At 43.7% G+C, this 26,135-nt stretch overlaps 1 protein-coding gene across 22 annotated transcripts in view; it reads right to left on the bottom strand.

Annotated features, from left to right (window-relative positions):
* The window catches only part of RBFOX1 (RNA binding fox-1 homolog 1), a 1,840,194-nt gene that overhangs the window by 507,049 nt on the left and 1,307,010 nt on the right, over positions 1-26,135 (bottom strand). The window lies entirely within an intron of this gene.

Genomic DNA, 26,135 nt, shown 5'->3' with positions numbered 1-26,135 from the left:
ATTCCCTTTTCGTGTGGTCCAACTGTCCTGGCAAAAGCCTCCCAGGCTGCGTGCCCCTCCTCCGCCTTCTCAGCGTCACTCTGAACGGGTCTCCTTGTTGCTCCTCTCCACCCACGTTAAGCTTAGATATGTGTGCATAAAACTGTTTATAAAAAGAGGTGGAGGGGTGCATTATGAAATAATAATAAAGTCAAAATAAATATTGCATTATTTTAATGAGTAAAAAGAACTGAGGAAGAGCTCTTCACCCAGAAGTGAGAAAAACTTGAGTAGAAATAATAAAATGGAAGTGGTTCTCTATTTTAAAAAAGCAAAGTTTCCCAAGTCAAAAACGGATACCCATCACAGCGGTGTGGATGTTGGGGACCGCTGGGTCTAGGACTTGAGGAATAAGGTGAATGGTATTGTGTCTCTGATTAGATGATCACGTACCAACTGCCAGCTTCATCTGCCAGCCCTGGGAAGGCCCGGCTCAACTGTATCCCCAGAAAGACAAATGCTGGTGGGATTATGTAACCACAGTAGAGAAGGTTTGCTGGCCAAAAAGGCTGTAGCTTCTCCCGTGGCATGTGTGGCTTGGTACCCCACGCAGAGCTGGGCCTCCGAAAACTGTTGACTTCCTGCTTTCTCTGGAGGTCGCCAGGAAGAGCTTGTTTCTCTCTTTTCTACTGTACTTGAGTTTGGTGAATCAAAACAGCCTAGAAGTCAGCAAACAGTGCAGAGAGCTCCCCTTTCTTTACTCTGTACCCCAATCTATCCTCACCCAAGAAGAATGAAGCACAACGAAAACTAGCAATCTTATTTTTTATAGGAAAACTCCTTAAGGACATTGAAGGAAACAATATACAAATGGTAGATGGGGCTGAAAGATTTCAAAGCTGCGTATCAGCAATTATACCATCAGACTGGGTTACCGGAGCTACACTGTCTTTCATTAGTGTAATTCCAAAGCAAAGCACTGCATTGCCTTCTCGTCTAAGAAGACAGTCCTGCCCCGTTAATACACTCGAGCAGGTACAGACGGAAGAGAAAAGATTGTATCCCGTCTGCTGCCACACCTCCCCCACCACCACCAAAAAGTTTCCAATCTTAATAAAAATATACTCGCGGATATCATGAGCTGTTAACACAGGTGCACAGAAAGAGCCTACTTAGCAAACTTAAGAAACAATGACCAGAACAAGCTGAATAAGGAATGTGTTTCCCTGTATCTCCAGGTCTCTTCATTTTCATTTTTATATCCAGGCGAGAGCAGCCCACACGGCTTTCATGCATGGATATAGCTGAGACTTGTGTTCCTTAAACAACACGAGCTCTTCAACAGAGATATCAGCCACGTTTAGAGTATCTTTGTTTACAGACTGGAAGGCAATCGCAGAGCCTGCACATTAAAAAAGAAGAAAAAAAAGGAGGGAAAACCCCACGACCTCCCAGCATTAGCGCTGGCTGGCTAATTCGTATCTCCTTAAGCAGAGTGGCTCCAGCTGTTCCCATGTAAAGCCTCTGCCATTTTTTGAATGCAGACCAAAAACATCTGAATTAAAGATGTAAATAGAATACTTAAGCACAAGGCAGGAAGGTAGTAACCATTTTTCAATTTGATAAATGCAGCTAATAAAAACATACAGCACCAGAAAGCATCAGTGAAAGGAAAACAGGAATTGGGGATGCAGCTTTGAAAAGTCCAGGGCGAATTACCAGGAAGCAGGTTAGCAAGCTCTTAGTGCCTGGGAGAGGGCCTGGGACATGCGAGGATTTCCCCTGCTTTGAGTTGCAAACCTGGACGTGTGTAAGAGAGCCTGCAAACTTCATGAATAAAATCAACGACACCACTTGGCAACTCAGAGAAAAAGTGTGGCCAGTAAACCGTTGACTCAGCACAGAGGTATTGAAATTGGTTTACAATTAACCAGACTCCACTCACAAAATAAAAACCCAAGCAGACTCCTTTCCCTGAAATACCAGCACAGTTATTTCTTTAATAACTGATGTCATGATCCCATGTGACAGATTTTCTTAGTGCTTAACAATCAACACTTGTAAACATTCAAAAATGTTATGGTTTCAACCTCCCCCATCAAAACTAGGGTAGGACAATTCAGTGTTTGTAAATAAAATTATTTCTGTTAAGTTTATGCTCTTTAGTGATTTTATATTTCCAAACATCTCTTTATCGATGGACAACTTGGAAGAGGAAACATGCTCTCAAATGAAAGCAAAATAATAGAGACAGTCTGTCCCCAACTGGCAGAATTCATTGCATTGAATTGTGCAAAAATAAGCCAGGTGGAAATGGAGCTAAAGTCACTACAAAGGAAAATGTCCACAAGAAAAGAGAGGGGGGAAAAAGGGGGGGGGAGTCTAAATCACAAAGTGATAAAGCAGGCAGAGACAGCAGCAGAGGTTAGAGAACTGGTGTGATTACCAAATAATTCAGCAAAGAGGCTTGCTTCCTTCCAGCAAAGGCAAGTTCATGGATCTGAGTTGAACTCGAAGAAGGATTGGAGGCAGGAGACTAAAAAGAGGTTTTCCTAAGTATGCTGAACAGCGAGAAACAGCGATGACGCTGCTGCTGGTGATAAAGAGAAAGCTTTTCCTCGTAAATGCCTCCCTCCCTTGGAAAAGCAGGGAACACCGTCTTGAACGCGACATCACAGACCCAGGTCTCTGGTTACAGGGCTGATAAATGCACATAAGTCCTTCAGCGGCCCAACTGAACCAGGACATCTATCTGTTCCCCCAAAACATGAATAAGGAATCTGTCGAAGCCTCTCAAACTCGATGACTATTTTTTCAATAGTTTCAACAGTTAAATATTATAATCAATAAGTACAGGGCACCACTTGAATGCTTAGATTTTCATGCCATCTCCTAAAAACAAAAAACAAAAAAACAAACAACGACCACTATTCAGCAGTCAGGCAGAACAAGTCCATGGAAATCTATCTTTTTAAAGGCCAGTCTTGTAAAACACACATATACAGACACATACTTGGTCAAGGCAAATAAAACACACTTTTCTCATCTACAACATTCAGCCCCCAAATGACAACTAAGTAGTCACTTGTAAGAAGAAATAAAAAAATGAAATAAACAGAAAAACCCACCACTACTCAGAACACTCCATTCTTGGTAATTAAATGAAATCCCACACAGCTACAAGTGATGGAGAATTTGCTTCATGCCTGAACCGGCTTTTCCAGACCTTTTCTTTCTTTCTCTCTTTTTTTTTTTCTCCTGAATTCACCATCACAGTGTTTCAAGAAGAGAGAAAGCCATGCATCACCCCCCCCCAACACACATTTTTTCTGTTGTTCCCTTTTTTTGCAACTGAAAATAAAATTGCAGCTTAATGCTAATGAACCAGTCCTTGCCTAAAGTCCCACTGGAAATACAAGCCCGTGTCCTGTAGCAGTGCAAGATTATTCTGCCACAAGCATGATCACCTTACACAAAATGCGATTACTCTGGGCTGCAATCTTTATCCCCAAGTCAATTTATTTATCAGAGAGAAAGAGAGAGGGGAGAGAGAGACAGAAAGAGAGAGAGAGGGAGAGGGAGCGACTACCTACCCACAAATACATCATCATCTTGAAAGAGAAATCAGGGGCTCTCTGTCAGCAACCAGAAGTCTCCTTACTTCACCAAGAGTATCTGGAAGAGAAACTGAAACCCGTGGGTAGAAAATCTTGCCTTTTTCCTGTCAAGTCCTTAGAGCCCCTCTTCTTTCCTTATACAAGGTTTGGTGTGCTTGTTTATTAGTTTATGAGGATAGCATTCCTTCAGTGGCACTGTGTGTGATGTGACTTGCTTCAGGCTGCCTCTCTCTCTCTCTCTCTCTCTCTCTCTCTCTCTCCTTTTTCTTCCTAACTCTTGCCTTCCCTCTCTTTCCTGTCAAGGCTGCTTAGGTAACAAATTCTTGGTATGGCTGCTTAATGAGCAAATCCGGACACTTTAGGCAGCCAGCAACAGTGGCGAGAACAAACACCGATGATACTGGTAGTATTAATAATAATAGCGATGGTGTGGTCATAGACAGACGGGCACTACACCATTTCCTGATGGCTGGTGGGAGGTCCACGGAAGTCCCCACTGCTGGAATTTACAGGAAGGCAGCCGATCCTCTTGAGGCAAGTGCATCTGCACAGAGCAGGCGACTCGAGGAGGCCAGCATCTGAGAATGTTTTTTAACTCAAAGTAAAGCTCCAGCCGCAGAGAAAAAGAACATGTACAGCAACCCGGCTTCCCCTTGATCTCTTTAAATGTACTTCAGATAAAAGCAGCATTCAGTCCGGCCAAGGCCTCCCCAGACTCATTGCTCTTTATACCGCACAGCTCAGCACACTTGTCTACAGCCATCTACCGACCCCGCCGTGTCATTGCGGGCTCAGAGGCTGCCGGCTGCCCATCGCTGTGCAGGGCGGCAGTGTCCCTGTGCAGGGCTCCCAGCCAGGGTGTGTACCGGGAAACAGGCAGGAAGGGGGGCTGCGGGATGGGCTGCCGGGGGCTTCTGTGCCAGTTCAGCAAATCAAAAGCAACACCAAAGCCCACCAACTAAGCCCAGCAAATGGAAAGCCTCAGAAAGACTTTCTAGCAGGAGTGTTTAGCCTTCTTAACCTACGGCTGGAGATTATATATATGACCTCATTAGGAGGCCAGATTTTGGGGTGTGTGTGTGTGTGTGTGTGTGTGTGTGTGTGTGTGTGTGTGTGTGTGTGTGTGTGTGTGTGTGTGTGTGTGTGTGTGTGTGTGTGTGTGTGCGTGCACGTGATTTTCCTCCTCCCTCATCCTTTGCAATTGCAGACCTGGGAAATTTTGCAGCGTGTATAAAATTTTATCATTTGGACAGGCTCTCCTTACAGATATCCACAGGCTTGGATGCACGGCTAAGATTTCCTAAAATTATTCCAAATTTTTCTTCCCTGAATCAATTCTCCTTTATTAGTTGTTCTTTTTAATCCATTTTAAACTGTATACTTCATCTTGAAAATTATCTCCATTACCGAAATACACCGTGAATGAGAGGATGGGGAATGCAATTTGCCCAGCATATTAATTGATGCAGTGCTCAATTATTGATATATGGATAAAGGAAGAATGAATATTAAAACACATCTTGTACATTACAGGAGAAGAGGGAAAATGCTCTCTTGCTTGGGCCTGCGTTTGGACCATTAGTTGTATATTTACACATCACACAGAGAAACTGTCTAACTGACCGCCTCGCTAATTTACGTGTCTATCTAAAATTGCACAAGGCAAACATGTCACTTAATAATGAACATACATTAGCTACATTGTGGAATCATCTGCAGCACTGGGCAGGTGGTAAGGCACCTGTTAAAATAGCCTATAGGTGGTCCCATCAAGATGCATAATGGCCAAGCAGTTCGGGGAGAACAAACACCAAGCCAAGCCATCACACACACAGTGATGGAGTGAGCCTCCGAGCTGCAGAAGGATGGCCATGCAGCCACCAGCCGCTAACGTCTTAGTCATGCATACACCCTGAGCTCCCTGCTCACAGCATTTCAGAGACCCCCAAGTCACAGCAGATAGGATGGGGAGTAGGGTGACCAACTGTCCTGCTTTGACAGGGTCAGTGGGGAGAGGGGCGGGGTTCCTGAGATACAGAACTTTCAGTGCTGAAACCAGGACAGCCCCGGGGCAAACCAGAAGGCTTGGTCATCCTACTTGGGAGAAGTCCTGGACACACTTTCTCCTTACAGTTAAGAAGAATAGAGAATCCATCTTCCTATCACTTTTCCTCGTGGAGACCATGCCTAGGCGTGACCTCCACGAATTCTAGATCGGCACAGAGGACATGTGCTCTTCCTGATAGGAAAACTTGGGGGACATATTTTTGAATATTTACATTTGTGTGTTCATTCCCTGATTGCCCAGACACTCCACTGAACACCTGCTCTGTATCAGTCTCCACCTAGGTATCTGGAACGCAGTAATGGTGAATGCATTATGTAGATGCTTCAAATCGGTGGGCAGCAAATAGCCTCAAGGTGGCATTTTATTCAGCCACTATATTTTTTTAAATGTAATTCATTTGCCACGGTTTAAAAACCAAGAGATTTCTAACGAAAATGTGGAGGTAAAACTTTTTTGGAGATATTGGATGATCCAGCAACGTCCAAGCGATGTGTCCACAGTGACGGCAATGGGCTGATGAGTCTCCACAGTCCCCCACCGCTGCTGATCGGCCCCAGGGCCAGATGTTACTTGGCAGATGGATTCACTCATTTGCCTATCAGTCTGGCCCTTGCAGGCAGTTAAGTTTGTAAATGCCTCTTGATCTGATCTGAGATGTGAACACACACACACACACACACACTTCAGATACGGAGTTCATATAGAATATTTAGAATTAAATCTAATACTAATTAGAGACCCGCCTTCAGTGGGTCCTGGACTTTGAAGCTGAAGGCGCAGAAAGGCAGAATCACCTCCAATCTCCCCTAGCTTCTCGCATGCCATTGGACCCAAGGGATCATCTCACAGAGCTCTGTTCCTATACGGCTCCACCACAGCCAACAAAAGGGGACGAGGGCTCTCTTTAAGTTAGGGGTTACTGGATTCCTGCAAATGCACACTTTATTTTTCCTCTTCAAGGCAAGCAGTGCAAGGTACTTTGTTCAACTACTAATGTTTTTTTCCCATTTTTTCCCCCTTTCTTCCCTCTATATTCACTACCCCCAACTCCCTTTCATGGCACAAGGCAACACAAAGATATAATCTGAAATGCATGTGTTTTTTTTGTTTCTTTTTGCAGAAGCCTAAGTCAAGTAGGTAAAACTTTTTTTGAGATATTGGATGATCCAGCAACGTCCAAGCGATGTGTCCACAGTGACGGCAATGGGCTGATGAGTCTCCACAGTCCCCCACCGCTGCTGATCGGCCCCAGGGCCAGATGTTACTTGGCAGATAGATTCACTCATATGCCTATCAGTCTGGCCTATCTACTAGCGGTACATTTGGCCAGTACAGTGTTGGGTTTTATTTCATTGTATTGAAGGGCCTTTAAACTTGAATTATGCTCTCCTGTTCACTACCGTCCCCAGGTGTTTTGATTGGATTACACAAGGTCTGCCTCATTTGTGCACTTGCCTGAGTTTTGCAGGAATCTGAGTTCATGACCTTTGGATCAAAAGCCGCATGGGAGAGATCAAAACAGGTGACCTGGGAGAGTAAGAATGCCTATGAGAGGCCACGGGGTGGGAAAAAGGAGCCTCAAAGACTGAGTTGGCAGACATCTCTGGGTCCCAAGGTGATGGCTGCACAGCACCCCACACAGGCTGGATGCTAAGTGCAGGGTCTCCAGCCTTACTGCAGAGCCATCATTCCTCAGGATGACAGAAAAGTAACTGGGCCACCAAGCCAAGAAACCATGGGCATTTGATAGTCGGTGTTGCCATGGTAACCACTATCAAGTGATGGTCCGTTACCCCATCCCCACTGCCTTCGTGGTATTACTGGACTTTGCAATACCAAGGGAAAGGGGGGAGCTGGAAACAGCCGAAAGGGGATGTTTGCTGGATGAGTGGGATAGGAGACGGGATTCAAAATTAAGTGGATTCAAAATAAATAAGGAAATAAATTACTTACTGCACATGTGAGTTAGTGAATGGGTTTGTCATACATGCTCTAAGAAAGCTAACCAGGAAACACATCTGCCCCACAGGGACAGTCTAGACCTGGTAGCCTAATAATAGATCAAGGGATCAGTATCTATCATTTATTGGATTTTTAAAATTTCATCTTTCAGTTCTGCTAGCATAATGGACTCGCCTGATTGTGCTTTCTTTCCCTCTTCTCAGCTTACACCCTCTACCTGCTGGAACATGTAGCCCCTCTGCAAGGAATGAGATTCACCCAAGAAGGTGAAACATTTTATCACCGTGACACATGCAGGAGACAGCTGTTTCCCATACATCAGGTTTTGGAGGAGTTATGATTCTTTTACTCTGGAGTCCAGAGGTTAAAGAGACAGAATGGAACATTCAGTGGGCTGCCCCCTCTGGGGGCATCAACAAATTATTTCTATGTTTGAAATTCGACTCAAAACAAAATTGATTATTCAATCAATTTCTCAAACCTCCTTGAAATGAGCAGATTGACATTTTCTTTTTACTGCCACCTGCAAAACTTACCTTTTACGTCACTTTCATAACAAAGTAAATATACTCCAATAGTCAACTCAAAACCAAATTTTCCCCCATTTGCAATGTGGCTGGCAGTACCTAAACTGCTTTCACAGTGGGTGCAGGTAAAACTCCTTGTTCTCACGCACAAATGGGAACTATTTTTAAAGAATGAGCCCAGTTATCCATTATCAGCCCAACACATAATTAATCAATTGCAAAGCAATGGCATAAAACCAACGCTGATCAAGCTATCTGGGAACTATCTGTATAAGTGGCTTCTAATTGGCAATGAGAATTGAATACCACTGTGATATACTAGATAATATAGGACAATCAGCATTGGATTTTCAGCTTTAAGAAAGGAAGTCTTCATTAAAAAGCCGAGTTACTAAACACTAAACTGAACGTGAAAAATGACGTGAGAAACCCAATGTAGTCGGTGATGGGACCTTCATGTAATATGATTATTTTTACAATGCCCTTGCTTGACACCATTTTCTGCAAGAATGGAAGTCCTGAATAGATAGCTCCATTTTGAGCCAGAAATCTCAGTTTTGTGGTAGCTACAGTATTGTGCTTCATTCAGACAGTCCACAGAGCATTTGTACACCAGTCGATGGCCTCCAGAGAGGATTCTCCAGCATCCCATAGAAACATGTAACCACCATCACTATTAACCAAATTACCTGGGAAGAATCTGATCATTTCTTTTCCCCTTGAAACCATATGGTTGCTAATTGCCAATTAGGATCTCTCTAGCCACACATACAAAAGCACATTCTTCTCCACCAGTGGAAGTCCCAGAAATTTCCACTATATTATCCCAAAGTCTAGTTTATTTCGGCCACCCAAGAGACTGACCTCAACAGGGAGATGATTAGACATCCCTGAATCAGTAAGGACAGTCCTATTACTGGGTTCTCCAGGCAGATACTGTTCAAATCATCTATGCTAATGAGGCCAAGGTCATTGTTACAATTCTTAAAACTTTATTATAAAATATTCAAAATGCATAAGTATTATGAAATATTAACAATAAAACTACCATTCGATTACCCAGCTTCCTGGCTTGAGACAAAGGACGTGGTAGGCTGAATCAATGGCCAAATTAATTAATAAGTGCCTGAATTTCGGGTTCCACATAGAAACTGCTGCTACTTCCAGGCCCATTATGAGTGAGGAAAGAGTCCTCTAATTTTTCCAGCATTAGAGATAAATTTCTCTAAAGCCAGGCACATCCGCCCTTTGGTTTCCCCACGAGGAGCAGCCAGTCACACTGGCCAAGGTTTAGGACACAAACTGTAGTAACACAGCAGAAATTATACTTCTGCTCTGTATCTTAACGTAGCCAGCATGGCTGGAGCCAGCTGCCGAGCCTGGAAAGCGAGGCAGGTACCAGTTCAAGGCAGAGCGTCAGTCACCCCAGGAAAGGGGCTGGGTTTTGCTCAAAGAGTGAGGAGAAGCCACCGAGGGAATTCAGCTAGGCAGTGCCTCATCTCCAACGGCCCCTGGCCCGGGGCAGTGGACCAGAGCCTGAAGCAAGGCCAGGGGAAGGGCGCCAGGGAGGCGCCTGTTGCAGTCCTCCAGGCGACAAGCAGCGGCGGCCTGGACCCGGTGGCCATGGACAGGGGGACCTACATGGTGCAGTCAGTGAAGCGGGGCCTACCCACCACCGGGGAGTCACAGGCCTCCCACTCCAAACCGCTGGCGCGCAGCTGGACGTGACCAAGTTGTGAGTGCCACCTCAGGAGAACACAGGCCAGGATAAGAGGACATCGAGGCAGCGTCACTGAGGACTCTCTAGACGGGCCAGAGAGCTTAAGTCACCAGAGGGATATGAGCTGCAAACGTCCCAACAAACACGAAGGAGAAAAATCCACATTTCCTGGGGATCAAGTTTCTGTTAGATTTGTTCAATACAAACAGTCATCTCTTTGGCACTGAAATCACAGTGAAGGCAGCTCTGCCAGGATAAAGACAGGTTACTCATTATGAGGACTTGGGCGACGGAGGAAGCTCCAGAAAGATGGGCAAGACACTGGAGGAGAATAATCTATTTATACCAGGGCTCGGCAACCTGCTGAGACGCTGCAGACAGGCTCCCTGCAACGGCCTGTCCACCCTGAATGAAATTATCAGAGATCAATGCGACCCTTCTAGTGGCTCCTGAAATTAAATGAAATGGAACATTTTATTTACCTCACTTGTACTTTCTGAATGCGATATAACATTGCTACAGCAAAGGGCACTATTTTTCAAATTGTGGTGAAATACATATATGACCTAAATTGTACCATGTTAACTATTTTTAAGTGTATACTGCAGCTGTATTAAGTCCATTCCCATTGTGCAATCATCATTATCCATCTCCAGAATATTTTTTATCTTGTGAAACTGAGACCTGTATCCATTAGACAATACCCTCCGCTCCCCTCTCCTGGCAGCCCCTGCCAATCAGCATTCCATCAAATGCTCTAATTCTAAGTGTACAGTTTCTCAGACACACACACACACACACCACCACACAACACTTCTATGTAACCTCCACTCAAATCAGGAGTTTGAACGTATGCACCCCAGAAGTCTCCCTCCTGCAAACCTGGGAGATGTTTATTTTTCTCTCTCATCTCATCTCTCCATCATAATGCAAAGCCTTTATGAGGCACTTATTCACTATGGCATTTTATTTTTCTTTATACAGAGGTAGAGAAACCGATGTGACACTACCTCTATTTCTCCAAGGATTTACAGCCTGACTCTGACAAGGAAGGACTTTGAGCTGCCAACTGTCCCCTGCTGTGCCTGAGGCTTGTGTTGCAGGATGAAAGGCAGGGGTTCGGAGCACAGGATGGTTCTGCCCATGCACCGCTCCCCATGTGGGCTGCCTTCCCTGGGCCTGCCCAGTGCCCATCCCCATGCTTCTAGGAGCACACACTTGTCTTCCCTTAGGATTCCCTCTCTGAACACTGACTGTGCATGGCCCAGCCAAGGCTGAGCCAGGTGCAGGAGTGGGGAAGCTATGCAGCACCTTGACAGTGATCGCAGGTAGCCCCTGGCCATGGGGGCGGGTGTAGACATGAGAAAAGGAGTCACTGAATCTGGGTTTGATTCTAAATCTGACCTCCTACAGCTGTTGCAACCTTGGGTGTGTTAGAGAACATTACTAGGCATCAGTGATAAAATGGGGAAGATAATCTCCACGTCGCTGAACGGCAGTGAGACTTGATAGGATGACAAAAGTGAAATCATGAGTCTGCCACGTAGCACAGTGTAAGCCTTCCATAAACTGTATGCATCAATATAAATGTTAACATAAATGTAATCATGACGTTTACATTTTATATTGAAGTGGACTAAAATGGCACCCTCTAATCTGTGAGCTCCGTGAAGACAATAACGTTCTTATTTATCTCTGTGTTTCTAGTCTGACACATTGTGGGTCCTTAGTAAACATATAGTAGACAGATCAAAAATGATGTAATTCCTGTTTTTAAATTTTGTTCCTGCTCTCATTTCTTCTTCCTCTTTCTCTTTAGACTTTTCTCAATGGATAGATGTGTTAGCTACAACAAGGTAAACCATGTTATGATTTCGAATTCTGATCCCCCCTTACTCCGTCCATGCTGTGGTCCAGGAAGTGGTCTAAAGCTCTCTGGAAGGCAGAGAGCTGGGCCTCCAAGCACGTAACTACTCATGTTCCCTGTGGATCAATAGCTAAGCGCCCCAGGTGGTAGGAAACTGCCTTGCAGGGGCACAGGTGCTGCGATGAGACACTATGGGGTTTAAAGGCAAGGAGATCTGCAGGTATGATGGGTCGTGGGTATGACGTGCCCCCCAAAAAGATACACTGGAGGACTAAGGTCCATTATCTCAGAATGTGACCCTATTTGGAAATAGGGTCTTTACAGAGATAATCAAGTTAAAACGAAGTCGGTAGGATGAGCCACAATCCCGTATGACTGGTGTCCTTACCCAAAGGGGAAATGTGAACACAGACAGTGACATGCTGAGGGGGAAAATAACGTGAAGACACAGTGAGAAGCCGGCCATCTGTCTGGAGTGACACACCTACTAGCCAAGGAATGCCAAAGACCAGGGACATCATCGGAAGCTAGGAGAGGCAAGGAGGGACTCTCCCCTAGAGCCACCGCAGAGGGCATGGCCCTGCTGAAATCTTACATCGGACCTCCAGCACCAGAACTGAGAGACAAATGTCTGTTGCTCTAAGCCACCCAATTTTGGTACCATGTGAACACAGCCCTAGGAAACAAGCACACTAGCCCTGTGGGGTCTGAGGCTGCTTCAGGAAGAATGTCCATGTGGTTGGTTATTTCAACAAAGCTGGACGATGCTGGGGCTAGATCATTTCTAATCCCTAAACCTGCTTCCCTGACACTAGCAGAATCCTGTGTAGTGGACACCAGGTGCTTTGACGACTCAGCACTGTTCCCCTCTTTCTCTGCAAGAAAACTAGGATTGCTGAAATCCAAAGAGCAGGAAGATGTGGAACCAAGGGCAGCAGGCCCCCCAACCTCTGCACCGGTCGGAGGGAGGGAGTGTCAACCAGCATAGAAAGCGAGGGTCCAGAGCATCTCCACGGGTGCCTGCCTGTGTTGGGCATGGTGGAGGGGACACTGTGACTGGGGGACCCGGGGTCACTTGGAAAGCACCCCCCCACCCCGCCGGCACCCGCGTTCACTTTCTCACTCCTCGATTTAATGAGTTGAGCAAATACTTTGTCTCCTCAATAAAAACAGAATCTCAAGTATCTTAAAAGGGATGCAAAATGGCTAATGGACTGGGAGAAATTGGTTGTGGCTGGAAGCGCATTTCAAAAGTGCATTTTGTTTATATTAAAACCTCATTTAAGTATCAGTTCAAGAGAAAGCTGCTAACAGGGCAAGTTTAATATGACTAATACTCGTATAACCTCCCAACATTCCATTTCCATCCACCCAAGAGATATAATTCTGAAAACATTTCAATGTCACTAATATGGTAATATGCTACTAATATGGTACAAATTATAACGAGAAGACACAAACATGATACTGAATATTTGCTGAGGAACTTAGCAGCAAATTTGATCCTTACACTAATATGACGACAGGTTGCAAATACTTGCATTCCACGCACCATCTCCCTATTAGTCTGTGTTTATGATGTTACAAATGGCACCGTTACTCACAGATTAGTTCATCTTTGAGAGTTTGCACCCTTGATGCTAATAAATGCCCTGGCTTTGCTATCTAAGCAAAACTAAAATTCTCATTTTGGCTTTCTTAAGAAAATTCATCACATGAGACTTATTATGGTCTGCAAAACAGCCTTTACTTTGGCCAGATAAACATGGGGATCATCGATATATTTTGAATTGTTGAGCTGATGGCACTTTGCCCTCCGAAGTCAAGATCAACCCTCATGAACTGTCTTGAATGAGGACTAGCCTGGCTGGAGGAATAATTTCTCCATAGCGAAAAGTCCACAGGCATTGAAGAGATTTCTGGGCAGAAAACTAGAAGTGCATCAGGAGAAGTCTGTGCAAAGAAACTTCTGGGGTATTATCCACTAAATGGCCCCGCTCCAAAAATCAGAACGATGGCTTTTCCACCCCTACCTACAGCTCACATTTACAAGCTGTTATGGAAATGCAATGTTAGGAAATTGTTAGGAAGCACTTTTTTTTTTTTTTTTTTTTTAGGTAAGACAACAACCAGAGGCAAGTTCCCTGGTCTCAAGAGAGGTGACACTACTTAATCTGTACAAGAAACTATGTCACTATGCCCAGGGCTCACAAGAGATGTATGAGTGGGCATATCAATCATGAGAATTTAAAGTCATGAATTCATGATCTGGATAAACTGTTACAAGTGAGTATCTTGGTTGGCAACGGGAAGGTGCATTCAGAAGTGTTTACATGTTGTATTATTACCTCTACTGTAAGCATTTGAACAAATTCAAATATTTGCAGGGAGTCACACAGTCGATGCATTTGAATGATATAGTTTCTGCATATTAAACACTTGAAAATAGTCTACATTTGCCCAGAGAAATTTGGCACATCCTATTTATTTTTTATGGACCATCTGACTCTTCTGGGTCTATCTTTGATTTTTCCATTTTAAACAAAAGACTTGGGTGAAAGCATGTTTCCTTTCCACTTAACTGTCTACAAAGGAAAAAAAAAACAGCACAAATGTAAAGATAAATAGAAACTGGCGAACTGTAGTATGCACACCATCTAAATAAAGCAATAGTTATTTAGTTTCCACAAACTGTTTCCATATAATGCAAGCCCAAAATTTCCCAGATTTTCAAACAATTTTTGGTCTTCTAAAGAGAAGCCAGAAATCTGGATATTTGTGTAAAATCTGCATTTTTAAACATTGGCAGCTATTTTAATTTTTTCCATCATTATGCATGCTAAAAAGTTGCCCCAAAGCACCATGACAGCCAAAATTGTCCACTTGTACTAGAATTCTCTTTGGCAACCTGTCAGTACTCCATAAAAAAAGTCAACCCAAACTAATAACCATTTGAAGACTTTGGTCATCACCAAGCAATGAAACACCTTTACTATTAGTGTGTCCAGGAAAGGGGTTGTGCTAAAAACTGTTCCCACTAGTTAGCCAATCCCAACTACTCCCTATCTATAGGCAAGACTACTGTAGTCTGTATTTATACAACACCAGACCATCTTGGGGGAGATCCATCCCAAAGCTTCAGTCCCATTAGTGACCTGCTTTTGATAATGCTGGGACTACATCTTGACGACCATTTAGTTTGCTGTATGCACCCTCTACACTCTAGTGAGTCCCTTGGCATTTTTTCTCTCTTTTTCTTTAGTTCTTTCTCATTGGTTTTCCTTTAATGCTGCCACCAGCAAGTCTTCCTGTCTATCTCTTCCCACTTTCACCAATTTCATTCCCAGAAGTATGCATAATATTTCCCTGGGGGATAGTTTTATGGGTCTTACTTACCTATACTCAGACTGCAGAGAGGAATGAGATGTTACACAATAGACAAATACAGAGCTTCTTCCCCAAAGCTGGTGCACTCTCTGTGTCATTGGATTTGAGCAGTTTCTTTACAATGTCCCAACATATGGCATTTCTTTGTACTGGGGCTGCTTAATTATTTTTTATACTCTTGAGATGTACAGTTTGATGTTTTCAACAAATTTGGAAAAATCTTGCCCGTTGATTCTTCAGATATTTTTCTGCTTCATTTTCTGCCTTTCCTCTCCATTTGGAACTCTAATATCTGTATGTAAATGCTTGATTTTCTCACAGATCACTGAAGCTTCATTCAATTATTTTTCAGTATTTTTTCTTCTCTCTGTTCCTCAGTTCTATTGTTCTATCTTCAACTTTACTGATATCTTTATTTGGCATTTTCTAATCTGATGTTTACATTTCAGATACTAAAACATTTCAGTTTACAGACTCAACTTGATTCTTTTTTATAATTGTCGTTTCACTCTTGAGATTTCCCATTTGTGAAACTCATTGTGTCCATATTTTTCTTTAAATCCTTCCATACATTATATTTTTAAAAGAACTTGTTTACTAATTCCAACATTTGATTTGCCTTGTAGTCTCTTTCTCTTGACTATTTTTTTTCTCCTAGTCAGCAGCCAAAAAACATTTTCTTAAAGAGCCAGAAAATAATTATTTCAGGCTCTCTGGGCTACCTGGTCTCTGTTGAAACTCCTCAGCTCTGCTGATGCAGCACAAAAATAGTCATAGATGATAAGTAAATGAATGGGAATGGGTATGATACCAATGAAGCTTTATATACAAAAGCCAGTGTTTGTCCCACAGGAAGTAGTTTACCAATCCCTGCCCTAGATTATTGTTCACATTTTTCTCTTCTAAACATGCCTAGTGTAATTTTTTTTGTTTTAGAGTAGACATTTTGACACATTATGTTTTCTCCCTTTAAATAATAGTTGAGTTTTGGTCTGGAGGCACTTAAGTAATTGTCATAAGATTGTGAACCTGTCAGGCTCATTTTTATGCAGGTTTAAGACAACTCTGCTTTGAATTTATCCATAGTCCTAAGGCATGGATTTTCCTACAGGGAAGGGATTGGCTAGCATTTTCCAGAAAGGACCAGATAGTAAAGATTTGAGGTTTTACGGATGACATACAATCTCACTCACAAATTCTTTTTTTATTATTATTAACTCATTGAAAACATTTAAAAATATTCTTAGGTCATGGGCTGTACAAAGCAGATTTGGCCTGAGAAGCATAGTTTTCTAAGATATGCTCCTTACCCCTAAGGTAAGGATCTTTCTGGAGTCTCGATTGAATGCCCACAACATCCAATGTCTCCATCTGAGCTTCGGTACCACAGCTATTCCTCTCTGCCAGGACTCACGGAGCTTGGCCCTGCACTTACGTGGCCCAGCCCTCAGCAAGGGACCAGAGCATGAAGACTTCTGCCTCCTACACAGCTCTGCCCTCTACAGTGCCCTGCTCCACAAATTCCATCCACCTTGTCACTCCCAGATCCTATGCTCTAGCCTCTGCCTCAGTGACCCTTCTGCTCTCTCCTTGGGCTCCCCTTCCCTGGAGCTGTGGCTGAAACATTTCACCCCAGGCATAGAGTTGGGTCAAGGGTGGCTTTGATCTCACATGTCTCTATTCTCTATGCTGCCTGGTGCCCACTGCCTGAAAACGTGTGTCTCACATATTTTGCCCAGTTGTAAAATTGTCTATGGAAGAAATCATTGTTCCATGGACAAAACCAGAGGTTCCCCTGATATATTCTGATATTTAGTGCTAGGGCAGCTCTCTGGGATACAGGTTATCACATGGGTCAAATCACACCATTGGTGCAAAGACTGCTTTCTTTCATGGCATTAACAATAAAAAATAATATTCTTCTAGTATTTTCCAACATTTATTTAGTTCCTACTGTGACAGAGGCACTAGAGAACAGAACAATGAAAAAGATTAGCATTGTTCCAATTCTGGGGGTGATACATAAAGAGTGTTGGAAGGTAAGAGAGATGAACAACTAGACAGATAAACTAGATCACTGCAGATTATAAGTGTAATGAAGGTGATAAGCATGGTGACAAAATAAAAGGTAAAAGAATATCAAGCTTTTGGAAAAGTCAGTTTAGTGCAAAAGAGTGAATGGAATGATGAATAATCGTGATTGACTTCCAAACAGGGACTTCATTGAGAGGGATAAAGGAGCTACTCATAATTACACCAGGATGACATTTGAACTAGGGCTGTTCTAGGCAACCCAGGATTAATTTTAACCCCTCAAGGAGGGAAACAAGAACTGGAAAACAGGTCAGATTGTCTGAAAGCTGTTGGGATCATCTAGATGAGTGAGCACAGTGGCCTCGACTATGTTCTTGAGAATGGATTTGGAGAGGAACTGATAGATTTCAGAACTATTACGGATCTCCCATCTAAAGGTGGGTGTAGAGAGGTGGAAGATGTCAAGGGTAACATCTTAGATTCTGGCCTCAGCAAATGAATTAGGAACAAAGAGAGAAGTGCAGCAAGGTAGACCAGATGAATGATGTGTGTGGCAGGGAGGGATGAAAGTATGGGCTGCGTATATTAGGGATACAGCAGAGTTCATAGCCCTTAAGGGAAAGATATCTACTTTCCCAGGGGTGAATATAATAGATGCTCAGTACAAGATTTTAGAATAACATAGTGAGTCTATGAGGCCAAAGAACCAATACTTGTCAGAAGAGCTTGTGAAGAACCTATGATGTGTTAAGTCAGACAGGACCCACGGTTTTCATGCTCTCAGTGAAGCAGTGCTGTGAGGGGCTATCCTGTTTATTAGGAGTTCATGTCTCTTAATGGGAAACGTAGCCAGAGGAAAACTTGACAACATGCCACTCTGGGCAAACACTGCATGCACTAAGGATTTTCCAAATTCTGAGCCATACTGCTCACTGGCTGGTGGCCCCCACTCCCACCCCCTGCCAACCAGTCTTGTCAGCTCTGGTTTTTGTTGGCCTTAATCAATTCGGTGTCTATAGGTTCCAATTTCTCAATCTTCACCACCTGCATAATTGAGGGAGAAAAATGGCTATATCTCAAATCTTTAGTTTGACACAACTTTTGGGAAATCTTCTGGGCATGATGCTCTTGGCTATTTAGAAAATTATGTTTCCTAGGGCTGTGCTCTCAAATCACTCTTTGAAAAGGGTGATAGCTCTGCTTTAGAATATCTAGGAGCAATTAAGCAAAACCAGGTTAATCAAACCACTTAAACATTAACTCAGTTATCTTGAAAAACATTCTATGCTTAATTCAGACATCTATAAAAGCATGCCTTTGCAAATAGTGAATCTGCGGCATCTTCCTACACTGATGGACAGTGACTGCATTGGGGTGTGGGTGGGGACTTGATAATATGGGTAACTGTAGTAACCACATTGTTTTTTGATGTGAAACTTTCATAAGAGTGTATATCAATCATACCTTAATAAAAAATTTATTTAAAAAAAGCATGCCTTTGGCTTAAATATGTTAAACCATATATACAATCAATATCAAGGGTATACAACCTTTGAAAATAACACTATAAAAACTGCCCAAAATATTTGAATCTCTCTGTTGTTATGAGCAGAATACTATGAGAGCGTGTATATACATGCATGCATGTGCTGCATCTCAGGAAGATGAGTTTTTAGGAATCATAACTCCATGTTTTCTATCAAGGAAGGTTTCCATGTTCTTAAAAAGAACCTATAGATTACAAAGTACATCACAGCAAATATAAATGTGCACACAGTAGTAGCAAACGCATTGGTGTCCTCAACCATGAGCAGGACATTGTCCTGTCAAAACTGAGTGTCCCAGTTACCCTGTCGGCTCGACACAAGGTTCCCAACTGCTGGGAAATGTGATGTGAGTAAAAGATCAATCTGCAGTTGCTTTCAAATCTATTCAATAATCCAAGGCTTCCCTCAAGAATAGCAGTGATGTATTATAAAAGAGAAGAAAAAGAGGATGAGCGAAAGAATGATCACTCAAAGGCCAGCGTGATGGAATAATCTACTACTCCAAACACTTGTGTGATGGAATCAGGAAGTTATGGTGCCTCTCATTAAGGTGGTGCTACAACTTCGGTATAGATTCCTCAGACGCAGACCTGGGGAAAATTCAAGTGCAAATAGTATGTTTGGGAGATGATTTCAGGAGCCATCTATGCGTAGAGGAATGGGCCATTGGGACACAGAATGGTAGAGAATCAGTAAGGGTAGGTTACTGTGCAGGTGGACACTAGTGTTTAATTCCATTGTGGAGCTCCGGGAATGGTGTAGGACACACCTCAGAGCTACCCCGCCCAGGGGCTGAGGAAGCTGGGATCCAGACTCCCCAAACCTCTGCCCATCCTGAGTCGAGCGCTTCTTGCAGGGCTGTTAATTCACTGAAGCTTCTGGCTTGCTCTGTGCATGAATGCAATGCATTCTGTAGCCACAACATCAGCCCCTGTGAAGAGGTTCACCCACGTTGTCAGTAAACCATCTTTGGCACACGAGTGTTGAGGGGAAACGCCAGGACTCTGAAAACATCTGGGATAGGCATTCCTGGGAGTCTTCAGGATCATTCATTCACTCTTTCATTCATGTGTGTTGTTCAACACTTGGGTGACATATATAAAGGATTGTAATTTATTTATTTTTTACATTTTCATTACCTTCTTTATATATTTTGTGAGTAGAACGCAACAGAGCAAGTAAATAATAGTATCAAAGGTACAATGCAATTCAAGACGGACATTCCCACACTTCTTTTTTCCCTGCTGGACTAATATGAGGAAGAACCAAATGTCAATGGGAATTGTGAAAAAAGAGGTTCAAAAGGCAGGCACAGATGGGTCCTGTGCCACTGATTACCTAGGGTGGCCCTGAATGGTGGTTCCGGATGCTCTGGCCTCTGACTTTGGTGGTTGGGCATGAGAATGGAGGTGGCTGGTCCCAGATCACAGAACGAATGGGTAGAGTGTGTGAACACCCAAGTAGAGCCAGTCCATGTAGAGCAAGGGTGGTACGGGAAGAGGGCGGCCACATGAAGAGGGGCACAGGGTTTTGGACCATGTGACCTCTGTCCACTGGCTCTAGGTGTAGGTATGTCACATTACACGGCAAGTGGGATTCTGCAGATGGGATTAAGTTTATGAGCCTTAAACTAGGGACAGTGTCTTGGGTTATCTGGGTGGACCCAGTATAATCACATGAACCCTTAAAAGCAGAAGAGGTTCAGTTAGAGCAATGCACTGGAAGGACAGGCGGGAGGTGCTCAGCCCACAAGACGAACTCACTCCACCATGACCAAGAGCTGGGACCGGCCCTCAGCTCCCAGCTGCAAGGACATGGAGACCTCAGCTCTGTAACTGCAGAGAATCAAATTCTGCCACCAGTTGGAATGATTCTCCCCACGAGCCTCTAGAAGAACACGGCCCTGACAGCGCCCTGATTTTAGCCCAGTGTGACCCAGGTCGGACTCCCAACCTACAGAGCTGCAAGATAACACATTTGTGTTGCGTAAACCGCTCCTTCATGGTCATTTATTTAGACAGCAATAGATAACTAAAACAAATAGATTTCAACATGACTACCAGCTCTGATCTACTCATTTTCGATGCCAAGAAGGGTTCTGTTTAAATTAAGCCTCCAAGGTCACCTTCTGGGCTGAGTGGGAAACAGCCCTCGGTCAGTTGGTACAGCCGATTCCAGAGAGAGGAGCTCCACCTTATGCCTGGGGTAGATGCTCTGTGAGTCCCTTAAACAACAGAAATTTATTTCCTCACCATTCTGGAGGCTAGAGGCCCAAGATAAAGGATCATCCACAGGATTGGTTTCTTCAGAGGCATCTTCTCTTGACGTGTAGACGGCTGTCTTCTCCCTGTCACCCCATGGTCTTCCCTCTGCGTGTGTCTGTGTCCTAGTCTCCTCTTCTTAAAATGACACCAGTCGTATTGGGTGAGTGCCCACCCGTATGACCTCATCTTACCCTCGTTACTTCCTGAAAGGCCCTATCTCCCAAATACCATCACATCCCGAGGTACTGGGAGTTAGGACTTCAACATACACATTTTGGGAAACACAATTCAGCCCATAACAACATGATAGTCCAGTATTTCTAGGATGAGGCTAGGACATCTAATTGTTTTACCAGCTAGGTTTGAGGAAATGGTACTTTTTATAGACACCCTAGGTGGCCCTTGTAGGGTACTCTGAGAAGCATTAACTAAGTGACGTGTGATAACCTCATTCTGCTCCTTCTTTACCTGCAGGGAGCCAGGCGACTCCTTGTGACTGAAAGGGAGAGTATCTTCCTTTTGCAGAGAAGGAAAGGGTTCTGATTTCCCTGAAGCATAGACTTCCTTCCCCATGCTTCCCCAGGCTCACAATGACTCAAGAGGAAATGAACAAATATAGGTACAACATGTAGCCCTGTGTGTGGCATAAACCCCGATGGTTTCCTTCCCTCGCCCTGCCAATATTAAAAAGGTAGTGCAATCCACAGAGGCATCAGGGAAGCATTTGGGGTAATGATACAAAAGTTGGCTTTTAGCAAACCTTTCACCAAAGTCTTGGCTCTGCAGTCTGCCCAAGTTTAGCATGCTTCCCCAGTGTATCAGTCAGAATGCTTTGATCACAGGTAAAAGGAATGGGCTCTGACTAACATCAGCAGAAAAAGAGATCGCTGGGATGATGTGAGCCAGCCCGAGGCAGGGAGGGATAACCCGGCTGAGATTTAATAGAGGAATCAGGTGGGGCTGGAGGTCTAGCCTTGGGAACTGTCTCCTTACTCGGTCTGACCGGGAGACTCCAGCTTTTGAACATATTGGCCTCCCTCCTGTATATCACTCCAGTTCACATTTGCTATGGTTTGAGTTTGCGTCTCATCTAAATTCATACAGTGAAACCCTAACCTCAGTGTGATGCTCTCAGGGAATGGGTCTGGGAGTTGACGTGGTCACGAGGGAAGAGCCTCATGAATGGGATAAATGTCCTTGTAAGCGACCCCAACGGAACTCCTCTGCCCCATCCCTTCCACCATGTGAGCCCCAGTGTGAAGTCTATGGCCTGGAAGAATTCCCTCACCTATGATGCTGGCACCTTGATCTCATAATCAAACTTCCAGCCTCCAGAACTATGAGTCATTGTTTATAAACTACCCAGGGATTTTTGAGGTATTTTGTTAGAGCAACCCAAATGGAGTAAGACAACACCCGAGTCTCAGGGAAAAGACTCCAACTGGCCTACCTTGGCCATATCTACAGCCTTTAGCTTGATGTATCGGCCCTCCAAGACTGAACACAGGAGGGAAATGAGTTGACCCCAAAGGACAATGACGGGTTGGCTACGTCAGGGTAGGAATGTCTGCTGGTTGCCAGCCAGCAAGCGAGTCCCTGCAATGTACCTGCACGCACAGGGTGAGCAGGGGGGCCCCTCAGGCCATGAAGGAGGAGGCAGGGGCAGGTCTTGCTGCCTCAGTGAGACCTAACTTGTTTCTGTCCCCCGGTAAACTACAGACGCCTTGCTGATCTCCTTTTTGCCCCATCCCCCTTCCCTGGAACGGTATTTCGATCTCAGAAGAACAGAGCAGTGAGTCAAGTCCTCACCAAGGCATTACTCAGAGAAATGAGAAACCGCTACGACAAATTGGAATGTCAGCATTATTAGCAGTTTTCCTTGAAGCTGTTTAACACTGATTTAATAATAAAACAAGAAATGGGATGGATTTGCCCTGGAAAGGAGGAGGATGACTAGGGATATTGGACCAAAAGCATGGGAAACAGAGAATGACTATGAGGCCGAGTGTCCTACACGTGATGACTTGGGAGTCTTCCCTCAGAAAAGTGTTGAAATAAATGCCTGGGGAGGCTCCGAAGCTGAAAGGTGGTGGGCACGCATGTGCGTTACAGGATTCAGCATCAAAGGTGTAGGGAGGTGGCCGCCTGCACATTTCTTTCTATAACCATGTCTCACAATGAACCTGGGGAAATTATAACCTGTAACCAGTTGGCTGTTTTCTTAATCCATTCTCCTCTGCACTCATCAAATTAGCAGCCTTGCAAATACCGGGGAGCACGTGCAATTTGTAAGGAAGAGTGTGGAATGCAAGGTCTTGTGAAAACAACACTTGAATGAATTTCTTAATTCAGCAGGAAAATTGCCCTTGGAGATTTTTCTGGTGGTCTCTGTTTCTACAAGTAGAGAGCTAATTACTTTGGGATGGACCCCTTTTGGTTGGGGAAAATCACTGAGAGGGGACTATTAATTGTATCGATCATTTTTTTTCTTATATGCACAGATACATGAACATATGCAGAAACCGCAGAGGTAGGCAAAGACATGGAAGACGGGGATCTAAAGCCCGTGGCCTGAGGGTCACCTCTCCCAGGAGCATGCACGCTGGACCTCCATGACCTCCTGCGCAGTCAGCCAAGTTTTGTAAATCACTAAAGCTGAGTATTTGGGATGTTAATACAGAGGACAACATTCATGTTTCCAGAGAGCTGGTTCTGGAAACCATTTAGAATCCAGACAAGCAAATGGTACCAGACATTTCTTAAGAAAATAGAGTTTTCCGGAGCAGTTAAACAACAGTTTGCTGAAGACAAACTCTATGATGTGTGTGTGGAAAATGCTGCCTTTGTTGGGGAGTTCCAAAAATTACTTGCTGGGAGATTCTAAGAAAAAGGATAAAATTATTCTTCCATGCCGGACTGAGGGGCGTCTGAGTCATCCGGGTTGGCACATAAGACTAAGCAGAATTTTATTTTGTTTCAAGCCCTTGTGTCAGCCATCTATATTTTAGAAGCCGTCTCCTCTGGGAATGGGAGAAGACAGTTCACTGGAAGATTTTAAAGCAAAGACTCACTCTTAAAGTGATACACAGGTTTCTTAAATCTTGTGTTTTAATGTGAAATGCATCTATTGTGCATTTAGTTTATCTTAGATGTGAGTCCAAGGCCTTTTCTTTGAGTGATTTCTCTGTCGATTGAAATTCCTCATCATTCTCCCCACATAAATCTCATCCATGTTTTATAGCCTCCACTAAGGGTCAGCCAACTATGCCCCAGGGCCAAAACTGGCTCAGCACCTGTTCTTGTAAATAAAGTTTTATTGGAACACAGCCTAATTCATTTTGTCTGTGGCTGCTTTAGTGTTACAACGGCAGCATCAAGTACTTGCAATAGAGATTGTGTGGCTCATGAAGCCAAAAATAGTCATTTTCTGGCCCTTTACAGGTAGATTTTGCCAACCTCTGATCTACACTACCAATTCTGATTCTGTTTAAAATGCAGGAGGAACCTGATACATCTGAAAACCTTTGCTTGCAGCATCTTTCCAGATTCCTGAGGTCTCCTTTCCCAGTCACATTTCACAGACCTCTCCCAGCTGATCAAAATAATTTTTGAGGCTGGCTTTCATAGACTGTTTCCAAAGTACTCACTTGGTTTTCATGGAAACAGCTCTTTTTCTTACTGCACTCATTTTTCATCAGTTTACACAATATTCCACTAAATAATGTAATTACAATAACAAGTGCAGCTGGCAGAAGCAGGTCTGGGAATAAACGCAACTGACTCTTGGCAAGTAGACACCTCAGTGGGTAAAGAGAAAGAGGTGACGTTGTTCACTCACTTTGGGGGAAGCCGTGGGCATCCATCATCGTATTTTATAAAGGAAGGGGACAGTATGTGTTAATTTGGTACGTCTGATAAGTGGAGGTCAATTAGGTAAACTTCTCCCATCCCATCCTTTTACAAAGCATCTCTCATTACAGGTATTCAACAGTCCCACGGGCACAATTTTGTCACGGTTATTTGACAAATTGCCCTTCTTCTCCACCAGGGTGTAAGTCAAGGAGAGCAGGGAGTGTGCAGGTTTGGGGGTGCCCTTAAATCTCCACTAGCTGGAATAATGACTGACATAGGGTTCATGCTCAGGAAGTAGTTCTTGAATAAATAACTGAATGGAAGCAGGCTCACCCCTGAAACAATAAGACCCCCTAAAACTGTAGTCCAAAACACCTGAGTCCTGTGAGGTGTCATCAAGGATGGGAGGCTTACATTCCCTTCCCGGCTGTGGGGAAGGCGGGGGGCCTGAGAAGGGTGGACGAAGCGGGAGGCCGGGAAAGGTTTCTCTGAAGCTGATGGCTCACTTCCAAGCCAGTGCGAAGGTTTCATTACCTGATGCCCCCAATGAAGGCAGTGGGTTTAGGCCAAGATGATCATTAGTAATTTGCATTCTGCAACCCACATCGCTCTTGTATCTAGCAGAAATGAGAGACTTGCTTCTCATTGGAAATTAAATATTGATAATACAGATCTGCTCTACAATGTCTCTCCCAAGGCTGGCACCATAATTTCAGTGTTTCTAAAACTTCAGTCATTTACATTCTAGTGTCTCAATTTTTGTCATAACTGCAGGCAATCTGTAACATTATGTAGTTCATATTTATCGTTAAAGCAGCTCATTTTTAACCTAAATAGATGTATTTGCCGAGGAAACTCTGTGTTGCCACTATAAATGGAAAAGCAATATCAGTAGTCATAAATAAAAGAAATGGAGAAAAACATTCCTATCTAACAATTAGTAAGAACCTTTTCTATAGTAGACACTATTCTAAGAACTTCATATGCATTAATTATTTTAATCTCTGCATGTATACACATACATACAGGCAGCTTCTGAAATGCCTACTATTATTATCTCAATTCAACAGAGAAGGAACTTAAAGCACAGGATTTAAGTAATATACACAAGTAGTAAATTGCAGTCTAGATTTTATCTCAGTAGGCCTAGCTCCAGGCCCTCAGTTCTTAACTACTGTATTTTGCAAACAATGTTTTTAAAGTTGAAATAGATGCTGCAGCTGCTGTAGGCTCTAAGCCTGAGGCAGCTTCTTTTTCTGTTAAAAAGAGAGTTTAGGAAGTGTGAGAGTCTGGTTAAAGATACTTTAGTTT

Source organism: Manis javanica, chromosome 10, assembly GCF_040802235.1.
Source record: "Manis javanica isolate MJ-LG chromosome 10, MJ_LKY, whole genome shotgun sequence".
Classification (NCBI taxonomy): Eukaryota; Metazoa; Chordata; class Mammalia; order Pholidota; family Manidae; genus Manis; species Manis javanica.
Note: the sequence above shows the minus strand (reverse complement) of the source record. Positions and strands in the feature narration are given on the sequence as shown.